Here is a 20,301-nt window from a genome sequence, read left to right as displayed (position 1 = left end):
AAACCAAAATTATTAAAATGGGCAGAAGACCATTATAGACATTTTTCCAAAGAAGACATACAGATAGCCAACAGATACATGAAAAAATGCTCAACATAACTTATCATCAGGGAAACGAAATGTAAATCAAAACCACAATGAGAGGGGTGCCTGGGTGGCTCAGTCGGTTAAATATCTGCCTTCAGCTCAGGTCATGATCCTGGGGTCCAGGAAAGGAGTCCTGCATCAGGATCCCCACTCGGCAGGGAGCCTGCTTCTCCCTCTTCCCACCGCTCATGCTCTCTCTTTCCTTCAAATAAATAAAATCTTTAAAAAATTTAAATTTAAATTAAAAAAAACCCACAATGAGATATTGGGCGCCTGGGTGGCTCAGTTGATTAAGTAACTGCTTTTGGCTCAGGTCATGATCCCAGAGTCCTGGAATCAGGTCCCATGTCGGGTTCCCTGCTCAGCAGAGAGTCTGCTTCTCCCCCTTATCTTCCCCCTATCATGCTTTCTCTTGCTCATTCTCTCTCAAATAACTAAAATCTTAAAAAAAAAAAAAAAAAAGTGCTAGTGAGGATGTGGAGAAAAAGAAACCTTCATACACTATTAGTGGGAATTCAAATTGGTGCAGCCACTGTGGAAAATAGCATGGAGTTTCTTCAAAACATTGAAAATAGAACTACCATATCATTCAGTAGTTCTACTACTGGGTATGTATCAAAGAAAACAAAAACATTACTTTGAAAAGATATAAGCACCCTTATGTTTACTGCAGCATTATTTACAATAGCCCAGATATGAAGCAACCTAAGTGTCTATCCACAGATGAATGAATAAGGAAAATGTATTATATATACAATGGAATATTACTCAGCCATAAGAAGAATAAAATCTCATGATCTGCAATGACATGGATGGAGATACAGAATATAATGCTAAGTGAAGTAAGTCAGACAGAAAAAGACAAATACCAAACAAATATTGTATGATTTCATTCACATGTGGAATTTAAGAGACAAAACAAATGAACAAAGGAAAAAAGAGACAGACAAAAAAATAGATTTGCAAATACGGAGCACTGGTGGTTGCCAGAGGGATGGTGTGTAGGGGAGATGGGTAAAATAGATAAGAGAATTAAGAGTACACTTATCTTGATGAGCACTAAGTAACATATAGAATTGTTGAATCATTATATTGTACACTTGGAAACTAATAAAATAACACTGTTAATTATACTTCAACAAAAAAAAAATTTTAGAAGAACATAAGCACTGGTAAGATATGGAGAAACTGGAACTCTCATACCCTGCTGATGTGAATATATAATGGTACAGACACCGCAGAGAACAGTTTGGCAGTTCCTCAAAAAGCTGAACATAAAATTACTACATGACCCTGGAATTGTACTCCTAGGTTTGTTTACAATCCCCCAAATTGAAAAGAGACTCAGAGATACTTGTACACCAATATTCACAATAGCCCAAAGGTGGAAAAAACCCAAGTGTTCACCAACAGATGAAGAGATTGACAAAATGTGGTATATACATGTAATGGAATATTATTTAGCCATAAAAAGGGAAGATGCTCTTTCTTTTTAGATGGGAGAGGGACAGGGGAAGAGGAAGAGAATCTTAAGCAGGTTCCTAGCTCAGAGCCCCATGCAGGGTTCCATTTCACAACCCTACGATCATGACCTAAGCTAGAATCGAGTCAGACACTTAACTGACTGAGCCACCCAGGTGCTCCAAAACAGATGGTGTTCTAAGACATGCTACAACATGGATGGATTTAAAGACATTATACAAAGTGAAATAAGCCAGATGAAAAAGGGATAAATATATGGTTCCACTTATGTGAACTATCTAGAATAGACAAATTCATAAAGACAGAAAGTAGATTACAGGTTACCAAAGGCCAGGGAAATGGGGAAATGGCAAGTTCTTGCTTAATGGTTAGTTTCTTGTTTAGAGTGATGCAAGTTTTAGAAAGTTATCTATAATGGTTGTACAACACTATGACTATAATTTATGCCACTGAACTATATACTTTAAAAATGGTTAAAATGGCAAATTTTGTGTTATATATATATATCACAATGTTTACAAAGTGAAAAAATATCAGAAAGGAGTAGTGAGTGTAGTAGTGGTGGGTGGTGGTAGAGGGTATTAGAAAATGCTTATTAAAAAAATTAGAAAATCTTATAAAAATAAAACAAAAAAATCAATGTAAGATAAAGTGAGGGGAAAACTTTATTTGGAGGAAGTCTAGGCATGGAAGAATGAGACTTTCCAAGAAGTGTATCTTCTGGCATCATTCATCAAAAGAACTTACATATTCTAATTTGGTGGAAATGGTTAAGGAAAAAAAAGTATAAGAAAAATCCTGTGACAAGAAGTACTCAGGGATGAAATGTCAAACTGTACCCCAAAGAGCATATACATTTGTAGAGAGGAGGAAAGATAAAAACAAATGCAGATTAGTTTTGAGCAAATGGTGTGTACAGATGAAAGATATTGGATGTTTATTATACAATTTTCCCTAATTTTCTGTAGATTGAAGTTTTTCAAAATAAAAGACCAGGAAGAGGAGATATTTCTTTATTAAGACCTTCCAATCAAGAGTTACAATAGTATTAGGCAAATAGGAGAGAATTAAATATTTTTTTAAAATCCTTCAGCAACAATACTAAAGGATCTGTTTTCCCTGTGGGTTACTTCCCATATATTTGAAGAGGTAACAACATAGGCTAGAAAGGTCTAGGTAGAACAGACTGGTGTGGAGGTGGGAGTTGTCTATCAGCATGTTAATATGAAATGAAGCTAAAGCTCTAGGATGTTTGACACCAAGCTGAGGTATGATCTGAATTACAAAGGTACAGCCTAATCACTGATTAGAATTACAGTTTAATAACAATTAAAGGAAAAGGCAGAACTAATGAGAAACATCTATATGGTAATTTTACTTTAAAAATATCCTAAATTGTTAAATATACCTAAAATCAACTGGGGTTGGGTTTTTGGTTTGTTTTTTGTTTTTTTTGTTTTGTTTTGGTTTGGTTTGATTTTTTGAGAAAAAGAGAGAACACAGGCACACATGCATGAAAGGGAAGGTCAAAGGGAAAGAGAGACTCTCAAGCAGCCTCCATGCCCAGCTCAGAGCCCTATTTAGGGCTCAATCTCATAACCCTGAGATCATAACCTCAGCTGAAATCAAGAGTTAGAGGCTTAACCAGCTGAGCCAGGCATCCCTAAAATCAGCTGTTTTAATAAAACATTACAAAAAGCTCAGATTTTAACCATTTTGCTCCATGATATAAAATCAGTTAGTTGACAAACAAAAATAAAACTGTTTCCTGAACTTGCAATTATTTTTTTTTAATTTTTTTTCTTAATTTTTTTTTTTATTGATTTATTTGACAGAGAGAGATCACAAGCAGGCAGAGAGGCAGGCAGAGAGAGAGTGGAGGAAGCAGGCTCCCTGCTGAGCAGAGAGCCCGAAGCGGGACTAGACCCCAGGATCCTGGGATCATGACCTGAGCCGAAGGCAGCGGCTTAACCCACTGAGCCACCCAGGCGCCCTGCAATTATTTTAATGTACCAAAATTCCCTTTCTCTAAATTCACAATATAATTTTATGTTGCCATCTGATGGGATTACATATTTATGGGAATTACATGTTTATATTATATGGGAGTCCACAGTTACTTCTCCATAAAGCCTTATCATTGAAGGTGTTGGCAACTGTAATTCCTTTCCTGCCCCTTTTGAGAACCCCTAAAAGCTACCTGAAAGAGGTATCACATCCATCCTTTTACTCTCAGCTCACCATTTTGATACATATCATCCCGTGGACACTCAACAAATTCTTGAAATAAACATTTCCTGAATGTCTGATTCATGTGTTTGTTAGGTGATATCACTGTTGAGATTGATGTAAAGGATCAGATTTAGGAAATAAAGCCCTTTAAAAAAAAAAAGTATTTCTTTATTTATTAGAGCACAGGCAGAGGAGGGGCACAGGGCAATGGAGATGCAGACTCCCCACTGAGCATGGACCACCCCCAATATGGGACTCGATCCCAGGACCCCAAGATCATGACCTGGAAGTCAGATGCTTAACCAACTGAGCCATCCAGATGCCCTAGGGAAAAAAGCCCTTTAAGGTTCTACTTCTGCTTTAAGCTTCCCTATTCTGGAAGAAGAAATCAAATAGATAAGGGGGGAGAAAAAGGAAAGAAAGAAAAAATAAGCTATGACAAAGACACAGATACCATCAAAATTTATACCTAGCCCAATTATGTCACTGTACACAAAAACCAAAAGGAGGATATAATGCTATTAAATATACTAAAAATATTGCATATAAAAAGATTTTAACTACACTAAACATAATCAGGGACTATGAGGCACAGCAGGAAGCCACTATCATGCCAAGGCCTATGGAACATAGGGAGAAAGCAGTGATGTAACCAGAGCCCAAGTCCAAGGCCACCCAGTGGAAAATAAAGCCAAGGCAGGCAGTTTAGGAGAAGCAGGAATTATGAAAGAAAGGGAGGCAGAGACAGGGGGAGAAAAATACCCTAGGCCTTTCCCTTCCTCCTACTTTCCAAACTGTCAATGCCCCCCACTGGCCAAACCCAGACAGAAGCTCACTAATTTGGGAACTTGGGAAACAATACCTACTCAAATCAACCTTCCTTGAGATACAAAACAGAAGACAGAAAGGGTAAGTAACAAATCTGAAGGCAACCAGGCACTAGACCAGCACACAAACTGCAAATATACATGCTTTCACAAACCCATACTTAGGGTCTCTCTGCTTTATCTCTTACTTGTATCTCAATAGGTTTTACTGTTAGTATGCTTATGAGCTGCCTCAAATCTGTTACATAGAAGAGAGACAGATATAAAATAAGATAACCAAGTGTGTACACAAAAAAAGGAACAAAATGTAGTAAAATGCAAAATGACTACTGAAAATGAAAGTATTTAATATATAAAGCAAGAACTTTGCCTTATTAATATTTTTCAAATTTTTTTTTTAAGATCTTATTTATTTATTTGACAGAGAGAGATCACAAGTAGGCAGAGAAGCAGGCAGAGAGAGAGAGAGAGAGGAGGAAGCAGGCTCCCCTCCGAACAGAGAGCCCAATGCGGGACTCGATCCCAGGACCCTGAGATCACGACCCGAGCCGAAGGCAGCAGCTTAACCCACTGAGCCACCCAGGCGTCCCAATATTTTTCAAATTTAAACTGATCTTTTACCATTGACAACATCAGCTTAATGGTACACGGAAGAAAACTTAGAAGTCCCTTCTGAATTATCAAAGTGAATTACTTTGATGAAGCTACTAACAATAAAAAAAAATACTTTCTAAGAAATATGAACTAATTTAAATTGAACAAAGACAGCACTGTTAAGTAAAAGTGGTTTCAAAAACTTCATAAACTCTATAATTAAATGTACATTAATTGTTTAATCTTTTACATTTCTAATACGGCCACCTTCTCCCACTGGGTGCTGAATAAATCATGTCATTCAATGAAAATTTTATTACTTCTTTACTTCAAAATACAAGACACACTGTTTAGACCTCATGAACAGATTTGGCTATGTTGCTGTCAAATCTTAAATAAAAATTAAATGCCTAGAGACATAAAATAAGCCTAATTTTTCTTAAATGAGAAAAGAAAAGCTGAAAAATGAACTTAATTAAATGATATATACCATAAATAAGCTACATTTTAGGATGGCTAGGTGGCTCAGTTAGTTAAGTGACTGCCTTCAGCTCAGGTCATGATCCTGGAGGAACCTGGGATTGAGTCCCCCAATGTTCTCCCTGCTCAGTGGGGAGTCTGTTTCTCCCTCTGACCCTAGCCCCCTCTCATGCTCTCTCTCACTTTCTCTCGCTCTCAAATAAATAAAATCTTCAAAAAATAATAATAAATAAGCTAAATTTTAAACAGCCACATCAAAATCACTTCTAAGAGATATTCTGAAATTAACTTTGCTTTAACATATTTAGAATATAAAAACTACTCTTTTCATAGGTTTGGCTTGCCTTTTAATGGTAAATAACTCTTTTACTTTGAGATAATTATACATTTACATATAGTTGTAGGAAGTAATAAATACAGAAATTCCTGTAACTTTAGAGTTTCCCCTAATAGTAACATCTTATAAAACTATATACATTACAACCAGAATACTGACATCAATACGGTCAAAATGAAGAATATTTCCATCCCACAAAAATCCCTATTACCCTTTCATAGTAATACCTACTTCTTTCTCATTAGTCTGTTAATATGATGAACTACATTGATTTTAAAAACTGAACCAGCCTGCATCCTTGGAATATAAACCACTTAGTCTTGATGTTAACTTTTGGGTCCCTGGGTGGCTTAGTTAACCAACCAACTCTTAATTTCAGTTCAGTTCATGATCTCAGGGTCCTGCGATGAAGCTCTTCATATGGGTCTGTGCTCTACACAGAGTCTGTCCCTCTCCCGGTCTCAAATAAATAAATAAAATCTTTAAAAATTCCTCTTATATGAGAGCTCTGTTTGCTAATATTTTCTTAAGAACTTTCATATCTTGGGGCACCTGGGTGGCTCAGTGGGTTGAGCCGCTGCCTTCGGCTCAGGTCATGATCTCGAGTCCCGGGATCGAGTCCCGCATCGGGCTCTCTGCTCGGCAGGGAGCCTGCTTCCTCCTCTCTCTCTTTCTGCCTGCCTCTCTGCCTACTTGTGATCTCTCTTTGTCAAATAAATAAATAAAATCTTTAAGAAAAAAAAAGAACTTTCCTATCTTTATTCTTGAGAGATATTGGTCTATAGTTTTCATTTTTTTTAAAGATTTTATTTATTTATTTGACAGAGAAAGAGAGAGAGATCACAAGTAGGCAGAGCAGCAGCAGGCAGAGAGAGGGGGAAGCAGGCTTCCTGCTGAGCAGAGAGCCAGATGCAGGGCTCGATCCCAGGATCCTGGGATCATGACCTGAGCCGAAGGCAGGGCTTAACACACTGAGCAACCCAGGTGCCCCTAGTTTTCATTTCTTAAACTATCTTTATCTGATTTGGGGGAAAAGATTATACTATCTTCATAAAATGAACTGAGAAATGTTCTCTCCTATTTTCTGGAAAAGACTGTGTGGAATTGATTGATATTCCCATTTAAACTTCTGACAGAATTATCCAGTGACGCCATCTGGGCATAGACATTTCTTTTTGGGGAGTTCTTAAACTATAAATTAAATGTCCCTAATAGTTACAGAGCTCCCAAAATTTTTTTTAAAGATTTTATTTATTTATTTGACAGACAGAGATCACAAGGAGGCAGAGGCAGGCGGAGAGAGAGGAGGAAGCAGCCTCCCCACTGAGCAAAGAGACCAATGCAGGACTTGATCCCAGGACTCTGGGATCATGACCTGAGCCGAAGGCAGAGGCTTTAACCCACTGAACCACCCAAGCTCCCCGATCCCATAATTTTTATATTGTATTTTAAATTTCCCTTCAGACTTCTTCTTTGATCCATAGATTATTTAGAAATGTATTGTTTCGTTTCCAACTAGACATTTTCCATTATTGATTTCTAGTCCAAGTTTATTGTGGTCGGAGAACATACTCTGTATGATTTTAATTACTTTAAATGGATTGAGGTTTGTTCCATGGCCCATATGATCTATTTTGGTAACTATCTGAAAGACTCAAAAAAAAAGGCATATTCTGCTGCTGCATAAATAAGATCCCATTGGTTAGATTATATTCTTTAGATCTTCTATATCTTTGCAGATTTTCTAAGTAGTTCTATCAGTTCCCGACAGGGGCGTGTTTAAGGTCTCAATTATAATTATGGATTTACCTATTTCTCCTTTTAATTCTACCACTTTGTAGACACAAATTTAGAATTATTTCTTCTGGGTGGTTTGACCCTTTTATGATTATACAAAGTCCTTCTCTGACTTTGCTAGTTTTCTTTGCCCTGAGTCTGCTATATCTGATATTAATGGAACCCCTCCTGCTTTCCTTTGATTAATGTTTGCATGATATATCTTTTTTCATCCTCTTACTTTCAGTCAGCCAATATTAATAAATTTGAAATGAGTTTCTTGCAGAGAGCACATACTTGGGTCACACTTCCTAATCCAGTCTGCCAATGTCTTTTAGCTGGTATATCTAGAACATTAGGGGCACATAGGTGGCTCAGTTGACCTTCAGCTCAGGTCCTGGGATCTAGCCCCACATTGGGCTCCCTGCTCAGTGGAGACTACTTTTCCCTCTCCCTCTATGATCTCTCTTGGTCTCACTCACTCTCAAATAAATTAAAATCTTTAGAAAAAAAAAAAAAAGGAACATTTATATTTAATGTAATTGTTACATATTAGGACTTAAGTCTGCCATTTAATTTTGGGTGGGTTTTTTTTCTGTTTTTAACATCCCTATTTTCTTTTTCCTGTTTTCTTGTAGGTTACTTAGAATATTTTAGAATTCTTTTTTTAGTTTATCAGTAGTGTTTCTGAATATATCTTTTTGTAAAGTTTTAGTGGTTGCTCTAGATATTACATCATATACCTAATTTATCACAGTCATTTTACTTGAGTGAAATAAGTAAGCTTCACCTCTCTTTACCACTGATGGTTCATTTTATGTCAATTTTATGTCTAGGCTACAGTGCCTAGAAAATACACCAATCTACATGTTGTTGTGAGGCATTTTAACATGTGATTAGCATTTAAACCAGTAGGTGTCAAGTAAAGCAGATTACTCAATATAAGGTGAGTGGACCTCATTTAATCAGCTGACGACCTTAAGAAAAAAAGACTGAGGTTCCTGGAATAGAAGGTATTTTACTTCAAGACTGACTGCCTTCAAACTCAGGACTGTAACATCAACTCTTGCCAGAATTTTCAGTCTATCAGCCTATCCTGCAGAATTTTACTTTCTGGCCCTCACAATAGTATAAGCCAATTTCTTAAAGTCCAACAATCTCTCTCTGCTCTAGAAAATCCTAATACATCATCCTTTTACCCTACTCCATTTATAATGCCTTAAATATTTCCTTGACATACATTTAGAATCACATCCATGTTATAATTTTTTGCTTCAACCACCATAGTTTAGAAAACTCAAGAAGAAATCTATTGAATTACCCTTATTTTTATTTGCTGGGTTCTGTCTTCCTTCCTGATAGTTTCAAGGTTCCTCCTTTCATTTTTTTTCTGTTCATAGTACTTACTTTTGCTATCTCTTAGAGTAGGGCTGCTACTTTTTTCCTTCATCTGAGAAGGTCCTTGGTATCCCCTTCATTCCTGATGGATATTTTCACTGGCTACTGAAATCTGCTATTTTAAAAAAATATTTATTTAAGTAATCTCTACACCCAACATGGGGCTCGAACTCAACACCACAAGATCAAGAGTCACATGCTCTTCTGACTGAGCCAACCAGGTGCCCCTAGAATTCTGTACTGATAGGTCTTTCCTTTCAGCACCTGAAGAATATTTTGTCACTTCCTTCAGGCCTCAGTGGTTTCTAATGAGAAATGCACTGTTATTTGAATTATTTTTCCACTATAAATAAGGTGTCATTTTTTTTTCCTCTAGTTGCATTTAAGATTTTTTTTCTAGTTGCTCTTTAAGTTTTCAGAAGTTTAATTATGATATATCTTGACATGGATTATAGGGGGCTTACCCTACTTAGGGTTCAATCACCTAAGTCTCACCAAATTTAGGAAGCTTGCAACCATTATTTTTTTGTACTTTTCCGGCTCTGCCCTTATTCTCCACTCCTTCCAAAATTCCAATGACACAAATGTTACATCTTTTGTTATAGTCCCACGGGTTTCTAAATCTCTGGGGTTTTTTTTCCAAGTCTATTTTTTCTCTTGTTCAGATTGGGTAATTATATTGTTCTATATTCCAGTTCACTGATTCTTTCATTTCCATTCCGTTAAGTCAATCTGCTGAGCTTTTTATTTCAATTACTGTACTTTTCAATTCAAAAACTTCCATTTGGTTTTTCTTTATATGTTCTATTTATCAGCTGAGACTTTCTATTCCTTTGTTGAGGCTATCTTTTCATTTGTTCTGTGTTAATTTCTCACTGAAGCATTTTTTTTCTTAAGATTTATTTGAGAGAGAGAGAATGAGAGAGCATAAAAGGGGAGAGGTCAGAGGGAGAAGCAGAATCCCCACTGAGCAGAGAGCCCGACATGGGACTCGATCCTGGGATACCAGGATCATGACCTGAGCTGAAGGCAGCTGCTTAACCAAATGAGCCACCCAGGCACCCTCACTGAAGCATTTTTAATGACTGCTTTTTCAATATCTTTTTCAGATAATTCTAACACCTGCCAATGATTATCTTCTCTCATTTAAAGATTTTCCCAATTCTTTTTTAAAAATTTTTTAATTTAAAATTTTCCCAATTCTTGGTATGACTTGGTATGACAAGTGATTTATATTTGAAAACTGGACACTTACATATTAGTGTACGAGATCCTCTATCTTATTTAAACCTCCTGTGTTACATGGTTTTCTCTGATATCACTGTGGAAGGGCAGAGAGGTGCTCCCTTACTATTGCCAAGTGGAAGGAGAAGTCTAAGTTCCCCATTTAGCCTCCACGGTCACCTGAGAGTGGTGAGCTCCTTATCACTGAATGAAAGTAGGAGTTCCAGATCCCCAAGAACTCTTCACCAATACTATGGTGGGGATGGCCTCCAGACTTCTGGGCAATAGTGAAAGTCCTGACTCTCCATTAAGACTCTCTGACATCACTCTAGAGGGTGTGGGATGGGGACCTCATTACTGCCAGGTGAGCATGGAAGTCATGGCTCCCCACGTGGTCTCCACTGGTACCATGAGGGAGGGGATGTTGGATGCCTCATTATAGCATCACCAAGGTGGAAACACAGGCTCCCCATCTGGCCTTTGCTCATGCAGGTGGTGGTATAGGCACAATATATTTCTGTGATGTCTGGCTGGAGAATTATTATTGTCTAAAAGTTTTCTGTCTTGCCAAGCTGTCCCTTTCTTAGCTACAAGAACAGGTTTCTGTTGGGGAGGTTACTGGCTTCTTCAGCTCTAAGTCTGGAATATATGAGGTTAAAACAAAACAAAACGGGTGTGCATCAGTGGCTCAGTTGGTTAAGCATCTGCCTTTGGCTCAGGTCATAATCCTGGCATCCTGGGATCAAGCGCCAATCGGGCTCTCTGCTCATGGCGGGAGCCTACTTCCCTCCACCCCCACTCTTGTGATCTCTCTTGCTCTGTCTCTCTAACAAAAAAGTAAAATCTTAAAAAAAAAAAAAAAGAAAGAAAGAAACAAAAACCCTGGGATCAAACTACTGTGTCCTGAGGTCCCTAGCCACTCTGACTTTTTCTCTTCTAGATCATTTGTTTTATATAAAATATCCAGAGTTTTTAGTTGTACTTAAATGGGAATAAGGATAAATGGATAGCACAGGAACAGGGAAAGGAGGAATCCCCATCTTCCCAAAGTCCCCAGTTTAGGGAAACTTTTTAAATTGATTTTCTTCAATCTTAAAAGATATTCTCTAGGGGCACCTGGTGGCTCAGTTGTTTAAGTATTTATCCTCAGCTCAGGTCATGATCTCTGAGTCCTGGGATCCAGTCCCGCATCAGGCTCCACACGCAGCAGAGAGTCTGTTTCTGCCCCTCCCTCTACCCCTTCCCCCATTTGTATGCTTGTTCTCTCTCTCTCTCTCTCAAAAATAAAATCTTTAAAAAAAGATTCTGTAGCAACTTGTTTTCTGAAAATGTTTATAGCACTGTTTCCATTCATTACTTACATAATAACTTACATATTTAAAAAATTAATTAAGAAATTTTAACCTCCATTTCTAAAGGGAATTTTTTATAGGCTCATATAGAACAACAGCTATTTGTTAACTTATTTGCAGAAAAGCATTTAAATATCACATTAAGTTGTTCTCTAATTCTCCCAAAATATTTTTCAAGTCCGTTTTTTTTTTTTTAACGTTTAGCTACACTAGTAGACAATAAAACTAAAACTCTTTAAACAAAGCAGGGTCAGTCTTTAGAGGGAGAAAGCCTGAACTGATAAAACATTAGTATTCGTACAGATTCAGGAACAGTATAGGAAACCATGCATCAACTGCAAAGTGTCCTATTAACAGTCGCTGTAAAGCTCAGAGCAAGGATCCCCAATTCACTATTCAAGGCAAAACCCAGAATCCAAGAGATGTTACATGGGAAAAAACAAAATGACATCAGAGAAGACTAAAAATATTGAGAAAAAGACACAAAGCAGTTAGAAATGAGTTTATGTTACAGAGAAAGCACAGTTACTGCTCAAAATTTACAGTGATCTATAAAGCTGAATTGATCTGTCTATGACCTTTGCAATAGTAACAATCCACTGTAGACTAGCACTTAAAAAAAAATTTGTTTGGGGTGCCTGAGTGGCTCAGTCGGTTAAGCATCTGCCTTTGGCTCAGGTCACGATCCTGGGGTCCTGGCATCAGGCCCCAAGTCAGGCTCCCTGCCAGGTGGGGAGTCTGTATCTCCCTATCCTTCTCCCTCTGTCCCTCCCCCAACTCATGCTCATCACACACTCTCTCTCAAATAAATAAAATCTTTTTAAAAATTAGCTTATGCTTATTTTCCCAACTAGGAAAATAAGACCTTTCAATAAACATTTCTGATTGACTAGCTTTTTTTTATATAGCAATGAGAAGCAAAATGGTTTCTATAGATGGGTAAAGGTTCAAATACTCCAGAACTTGTAAAATTCCCATTTTATTGTAACTTACATTGTCATGTCAAATTAATGGAGCAAAAGACCAGAATTCAAATAATCAATCTAGACCAACCAGCTACCTAATTTGGAAAAAAAGAACCTGCATCTCTTACTGCTTGCACCAGAAATCTCAACTACATTACAGACATAAATGTAAGAACAAAAACAAAAATTCCCAACCATATTACAGTATAAGCTTTGGAAGAAAAAAAAAATTTTTTTTTTTAAACAATTACCAGGCATTTATTTATTTATTTATTTGTTCATTTGACAGACAGAGATCATAAGTAGGCAGAGAGGCAGGCAGAGAGAGAGAGAGGAGGAAGTAGGCTCCCCACTGAGCAGAGAGCCCGATGCAGGGCTAGATCCCAGGACCCTGAGATCATGACCTGAGCCGAAGGCAGAGGCTTTAACCCACTGAGCCACCCAGGCACCCCTGGAGAAAAAATTTTAAGCATAAAACTAAACCATAAAAATGATAGATAAATTCTACTACATGAATTTTTAAAACAATATACCAAGTTATTATTCAACTAAAACCAAAGGAAAAAACTTTGCAACACATAATAACAGCATTAATGTCTTTATAAAGAATCGGTCAATTAAGAAATTTCCCAGCAGAAAAACTGGTAAATGATATAAACAATTCATTCACACAAACAAAAAAACACAAATAGCCAACAAACAAAATCTTTTAACCTCTCCTATATAGAAATGCAAAAGCCAACAATTAGAGGTCATTTAAGAATTAAATAAAATTGGTATAGTGTGGAGAAACTGGCACTTTCACACTGGTGGGAGAGTGGTCATAGAAATGCATACTGGTGGAGCCATTCTGAAGGACAATCTCACAAATGTCTATTAAATTTAATATGCATATCCTTGACCAAAAAATTCCACTTCTAGGAAATCTATTCTCTGGAAACTTTCACACAAACATGAAATAACCACACATTTATACTCACACATATGTTTCAGACCATACAAACATACATACAACTGCAGCACTGAATCAAGCACAAAAAAAGTTAGCAACAAATTATCCATCATTACCAAAAAAGTGGGCAGCAGTGAGAGGACAGTTTAAGGAATATTTATAAAATGAAACAATATTAAGTCATTATAAAGGATAGTAGTCATATATGTAATAATATGGAAAGATAGTCACAGTAATTAAGTAAAAACAGATAAGCTGCAAACTAGTGTCCACAGTACACTGCATTTTTGTTCAAAATCAAGCAATGTGCTAGATCAAGTATAGGCAAACTACAGCTGGTTGGCTGACTATCTTGGTAAATAAAAGTTGTACTGGAACACATTTATGCTCATGTATTGCAATGGAAGCCATATGACCCACAAATCTTAAAATATTTACTATTTAGCCCTTAAAGGAAACGTACAGCTACCTCAACATGGGCCAAATTAACTGACATTCTCTCTGCCCTTCTTTTGCTTATCTATGTTGTATATTTCTGCAATATTAGAATGTTTATAATAAACATATATTTATAATCAGAAATACGTAAAGCAATATTTCAGGGAATTGGTTAAATACCATGTGGCCATTAAATGATATAGGTATATATTCACTGACACAGAAATATTTCCACCATATATTAAATTTTAAAAGTTTATCAAATACCATATGTAAATACCTCTGATGGTTACTTTCAAAACCAAGTTGCTATGCACAGCTGGGTAGCACAGCACAGATGGCTGCTAGCCTTTAAAATATCACAGTTATTTTGCTCAAGTAGAAAGAATTTATTTTCAAGTATTTCTCTTGTTCTAAAAGATTTGCTTCTTCATTTTTTCTATTGGTATCCTCAGACAAAGCAGAATGCAAAACAATGTAATTTCTGCATCTCTATCTGCCACAAGTACCTCCATCTCAGTGTATACCAGCTCCTTCATCTCTAAGTCATCTAAATTTGATCCTCAAGAGCAAATGCAGGTTAACGCCCATCAATTCTTAAGAACTGTCATAAAGGGGAGGAGAAAAATAGAAAGTGTCCAGGACACTCCCAGATAAAGATGGTAAACTGGAAAAAGACATTTAACCTGTGCTGACTCTGGATGAAAGAGGACTTCAACCATCTCCATTTTGACCTCAGTCTGTACTTTCTAATTGATTAAGTTCTTCTTTCCAGCTTATCTCTTAACTCAGGCAAAAGATCTTTTGTACAAAGCATCCCATGAAGGGAACCCAAACTACCCCCTCAAGTATAAGGATTGCCCTGAGCCAGCAAGACTGACCCCAAGACCATGACCAACTGAACCTTCACTGTCTACCTGCACGTACCCACCAAATTTTGTTCCACATTTTCTTTTTATAAACCTTGAAGCATTTTCAGTACTTTGGAGACAGCCTTAGGGACAATACTTCACTGTCTCCCAGTGGTGGCCTCACTGAAATAAATTCCCTTCTTTTTTCACCACTGCTCATGTCTCTGCCTCTGTATTTTGTCAGGGTGAGTAGCAGAGCCTGGTCTGTTTCAGCCCCCCAGAGCCAGATCCTCTCACACTCCTGAATCTTGGCTACATGGATACTCCACAGAACAGGAAGGGTGCTTTTTGCTCTCTTTTTCTTTCTTTCTTATTTTTAAGCATAATACCACGAGGCCAAAGATAACAGAAGATTAGACAATAGCAACACAACTCCACAAGCTGGAAAGAGGAGGGATGAGTGTTAGCTGACTTACCAGAACTGAAAATGTTGGATCTTAAAAGAGAAGAAAAACCAAGAAGCAATTTGATTACCTCCACAAAACTGTGGGGTTCTTAAAAGGCCCGGGGATTATTACACTGGGTACCAATGAAAATAGGGGTTAGAGCACCTGGGTGGCACAGTTGGTTAAGCAACGGACTCTTGATCTCACCTAAGGTCTCAATCTCAGGGTCATGAGTTCAAGCCACTCATTGGACTCCACACTGAGCAAGGAGCCTACTTTAAAAAAGAAATGAAAGGGGTGCCTGGGTGGCTCAGTGGGTTTAAGCCTCTGCCTTCGGCTTAGGCCATAATCCCAGGGTCCTGGGATCAAGCCCCACCTTGGGCTCTCTGCTCAGTGAGGAGCCTGCTTTCTCCTCGCTCTCTCTGCCTGCTGGTCTGCCTACTTGTGATCTCTGTCAAATAAATAAAATCTCAAAAAAAAAAAAAAAAAAAGAAAGAAAATGGGGGTAAAGGAAGGAATAAAATGGAAGAATTGGGTGAAAATTTATGTATAATGACTTTTGATTCCTAAATTATCTAGAACACTCCCACACTGGGCATTAGCCCCTCATCCACTGCAGAAAAGAGGAGATGCATTTTCTGAAGCCAATAAAACAGTTGAAGGCTTGGGTACCACACTGAAAAATCAGGGAGTAAATGAAAATTTACATTTACATTTCACTCACTCAGTGAGGCTGAAACTACCCCTCCTCCCCCTGCCTTTTCCTCTCATTCAGATCTTAGAACACCTGGAGGCTTATACTCTCCAGCAAGAGACTAGAAGTCCTTTAGGGAATCTGACCAGCTCAGGAGGAAAGGCCTAACTAAATACACTGATATTTGTGATACCACAAAAAAACAGACACTGATATTTTATATAAGAGAGGTTGGCAGGACTTTGTCCCTACTTCCTGGAAGGTGGCCTCTAAATGTTTAGAATTTCCTAGTAAGAGTGTCTTGTTCATGGTGGGCCCCTGGGGTCCCACCTAATAGTTTATATTAACAAGGTGACTGAGACTGGACCTTTAGTTTGTGCTAATGAGATGACTCAGAATCAGGGCTGGGCATGCCAGAAAGACCAAACTATGCGATTAGAGAGTCAGGACTTTTCAGTAATATCAGATGAGACAGAAGGGCTAGAAATCAAATTCAACCACGTGGCCAATAATCTTATCAATCACACCTACACAGGTGTGCCTAGCTCAGTGGGTTAAGCATCTTCCTTTGGCTCAGATCATGATCCTGGCATCCTGGGCTCCCTACTCAACAGGGAGACTTCTTCTCCCTCTGCCCCTCCCGCTGCTCATGCTCTCTCCCTCGTTCTGCATGCTCGCTCTCTCTCTCTCAAATAAATAAAATCTTTTTTTTTTTTTTTTTAATTTATTTGGAAGAGAGAGACAGAGCACAAGTGAGGGGAAGGGGCAGAGGGAGAAGGAGAAGCAGACTCCTGGCTGAGCAGGAAGCCCAATGAGGGACTCAATCCCAGGATCCTGGCTGAGTTCATGACCTGAGCTGAAGGCAGACGCTTAACCAAGTGAGTCATTCAGGTGCCCCTAAATGAAATCCTTAAAAAAAAAAAAAAAAACCTCACACAATAAAACCCCAATAAAATTTCAGAATACAAAGTCCAGGTGAGCTTCCCTAGTTAAGAATATGGTCTTAGGGGCACCTGGGTGGCTCAGTGGGTTAAGGCCTCTGCCTTTGGCTCAGGTCATGATCCCAGAGTCCTGGGATCGAACCCCACATCGAGCTGTCTGCTCAGCAGAGAGCCTGCTTCCTCCTCTCTCGGCCTGCCTCTGCCTGCTTGTGATCTCTGTCTGTCAAATAAATAAATAAAATCTTTAAAATATATATATATATGGTTTTAATATGGTCACACATTGGATTAATGCAGACTGATTCCATAGGAGAAAACAACAGAAACTTTGCATTTGGAACGCTCTCAGAACTTGCCCTATGTGTCTCCCTTTGGCTGGTTCTGGTTTTCTTCGTGCCATAATAAAACTATAATAGTAAATATAGCACTTTCTGGGAGTTCTCTGAAGTAATCCAACTCATTATCGAACCTAAGGGTGTAGTGTGAACACTCAAATTTGTAGTCAACTGGTCAGATCTGAGAGTCGTCTTGGGACACCCAAATTTGTGGCTAATGTGTATGTGGAGGATTATACCCTTACCCTGGAAATCTGGCCTAACTCCATGCAGTTGGTATCAGAAGTCATTACAAATATTAAGGATACTATCAAGGAAATGTCCCAGCCAGATCATATATAGTGAAAACCACCCAACAACTCAACACCTCCTATCAAACTTTTAGTGTCTCAGTCTTTAAAGGAGTCTCGGGGCACCTGGCTGGCTCAGTCAGTAGAGTATGGGACTCTTTTTTTTTTTTTTTTTTTTTTAAGATTTTATTTATTTGAGACAGAGAGAAAAAGAAAGAGAGAACACAAAAAGGGGGAGGGGGTAGAGGGAGAAGAAGAGCAAAAAGCAGTGAGTAGGGACTGATGCAGGGACCCTGATGCAGGGCTCTATCCCAAGAACCTGGGATCTTAAGAGCCAAAGGGAGACATTTAACTGAGCAACGCAGGCACCCTGAATGTAGGACTCTTGATCTCAGGATTGTGAGTTCAAACCCTGAGTTAGGTGTAGAGATTACTTAAAAAGCACAAAATCGGGGCACTTGGGTGGCTCAGTGGGTTAAAGCCTCTGCCTTCAGCTCAGGTCATGATCTCGGGGTCCTCGGATCAAGCCACGCATTGGGCTCTTTGCTCTGCAGGGAGCCTGCTTCCTCCTCTCTCTCTGCCTGCCTCTCTCCCTACTTGTGATCTCTATCTGTCAAATAAATAAATAAAATCTTTTAAAAAAAAAAAAAAAAGAAAAAAAAGCACAAAATCTTGGGGCACCTGGGTGGCTCAGTTAAGCATCCAACTCTTAATTTCGGCTCACGTCGTAATCTCAGGGTTGTGTGGATTGAGCCCCGTGAAGAGCTCTGTGCTCAGCAGAGTCTGCTTGTCCCTCTCCCACCCCCTTTCCCCTTCTCCCCCATTCTCTGCAAGGATGTGTGCCCACTCTCACTTGCACTCTGTAAAATAAATAAGTAAATAAAATTTTTTAAAGAAATAAATAAAAATAAAAAGTCTCAAAAGGCTAAGAATTACCAGATATATCTGGATGAAACACAGAAACACTTCAGAAAACCTATCACTGATAACCTTTGAGAAATAAAGAAAACTCTTAGAAATTAAACATATTAGAGAAAATTACAAACTCCATAAGTTGAGAATAAGTTGAGTAAATACCTCAAAAAACAAGGCAAAAAGACAGAGATGAAAACTAGGATAGTCAATAAAGGGAAATTTGAGGACCAGTTCAGAGGGTCCAAATGCTGAAAAACAGAATTTCAGAAAGAAAGGATGAAAACAATGGTGAGGAAAAAAGTTAATTAATTTAGGATAAATGTCCCCAAATCAAAGGGCATAAGTTTTAGGATTTAAAGTGCCCACGGAAGCTAGCCTCTCCCCATCTCCAAAATCATGGCAGGCTGAACCGGGGACGTTCCAAAGGTTTTCATCTTCACTACTACCCAGAATAACTGGGGACTGTTATCTGAACCCTGGGACCAGCCACTGATATACAGCTCTACTAAAATCAACAACTTTTTGGATGACAGGAATCAAATGCTCCCTAGGTGAGCAATACAACACTGGAATCTCCTTTTCCAGCGGGACTGATTTTGCTGACACAAAAGATAAAGTGCTGCTGTTTTTCAAGCTGCAACCCAAAATAATTACCAAACAGGATCTACATAACAACATTCTTGTTTTACCTATGTAAGAATCTTCTATAAATGCCCTTTACCAAGGAGGCGGTAAGGCAAGTATTTGCACCAACCTTGTTAAAGGATCAGGAATGGAGAAAAAATTTTGATGCCAAACTTCAGAATCTTTTAAGTGATCTAGAAAGCTGGGTATGGTATAGCTCTATGAAAATCAGACACTAAATTATCAAAATTGAAACTTAAGAAGATAACACATTAGGAGTGCCCGGGTGGCTCAGTCAGTTAAGCATCTGCCTTCAGCTCAGGTCATAATCCTGACCTAAGTGGGATAGAGCCTCATATCCAGCTCCCTGCTCAGTGAGGATACTGCTTCTCCCTCTCCCTCTGCCTGCCCTCCTCCCCCTTCTTATGCTCTCTCTCTGTCAAATAAATAAAATCTTCAACAAAAAAAAAAAAGAAGAAGAAGAAGAAGACATGACGACGACAACACATTAATTATTCTTACACGAACTAATGAGTTCCAGTTTTGGAAAGAATAAGCACATCATGGAAATAAACAGATAGGTGAAGAAAGAACCAGTTATTTTAAAGAATTATTTGAAACAAGTGCTAGAGTTGTGATTCTTAAGTAGCCGTATATCAGGCTTTTGATAAAAGTACTTTAGGATTCAATTTTCACTAGATTTAGCTCCATTTTAAAATCATGACTTGACGAGGAGAGCCAAAGATGGTGGAGGAGTAAGAGACCTTAGTTTTGTCTGGTCTTAAGACATCAGCTAGGGGGCATCTGGGTGGTTCAATGGGTTAAAGCCTCCGCTTCAGCAAGGAGCCTGCTTCCCCCCACCCGCCTCTCTGCTTACTTGTGCTGTCTGTCAAATAAATAAATAAAATCTTAAAAAAAAAAAAAAAAAAAAAGACCTCAGATAGATAGCTATCAAATAATTCTAAACACCTGTGAATTCAGCTGGCGATCTAAGAATAGAATTGTTGCAGTTCTACAAACAGAAAAGTGACCACTTTCTGCAAGGTCTCTACTGATTTGTT

General features: G+C 38.3%; 1 protein-coding gene across 1 annotated transcript in view; it reads right to left on the bottom strand.

The window, feature by feature from the left end:
• The window catches only part of CCDC126 (coiled-coil domain containing 126), a 50,354-nt gene that overhangs the window by 3,642 nt on the left and 26,411 nt on the right, over positions 1-20,301 (bottom strand). The window lies entirely within an intron of this gene.

Source organism: Neovison vison, chromosome 4, assembly GCF_020171115.1.
Source record: "Neovison vison isolate M4711 chromosome 4, ASM_NN_V1, whole genome shotgun sequence".
Lineage (NCBI taxonomy): Eukaryota > Metazoa > Chordata > Mammalia > Carnivora > Mustelidae > Neogale > Neogale vison.
Note: the sequence above shows the minus strand (reverse complement) of the source record. Positions and strands in the feature narration are given on the sequence as shown.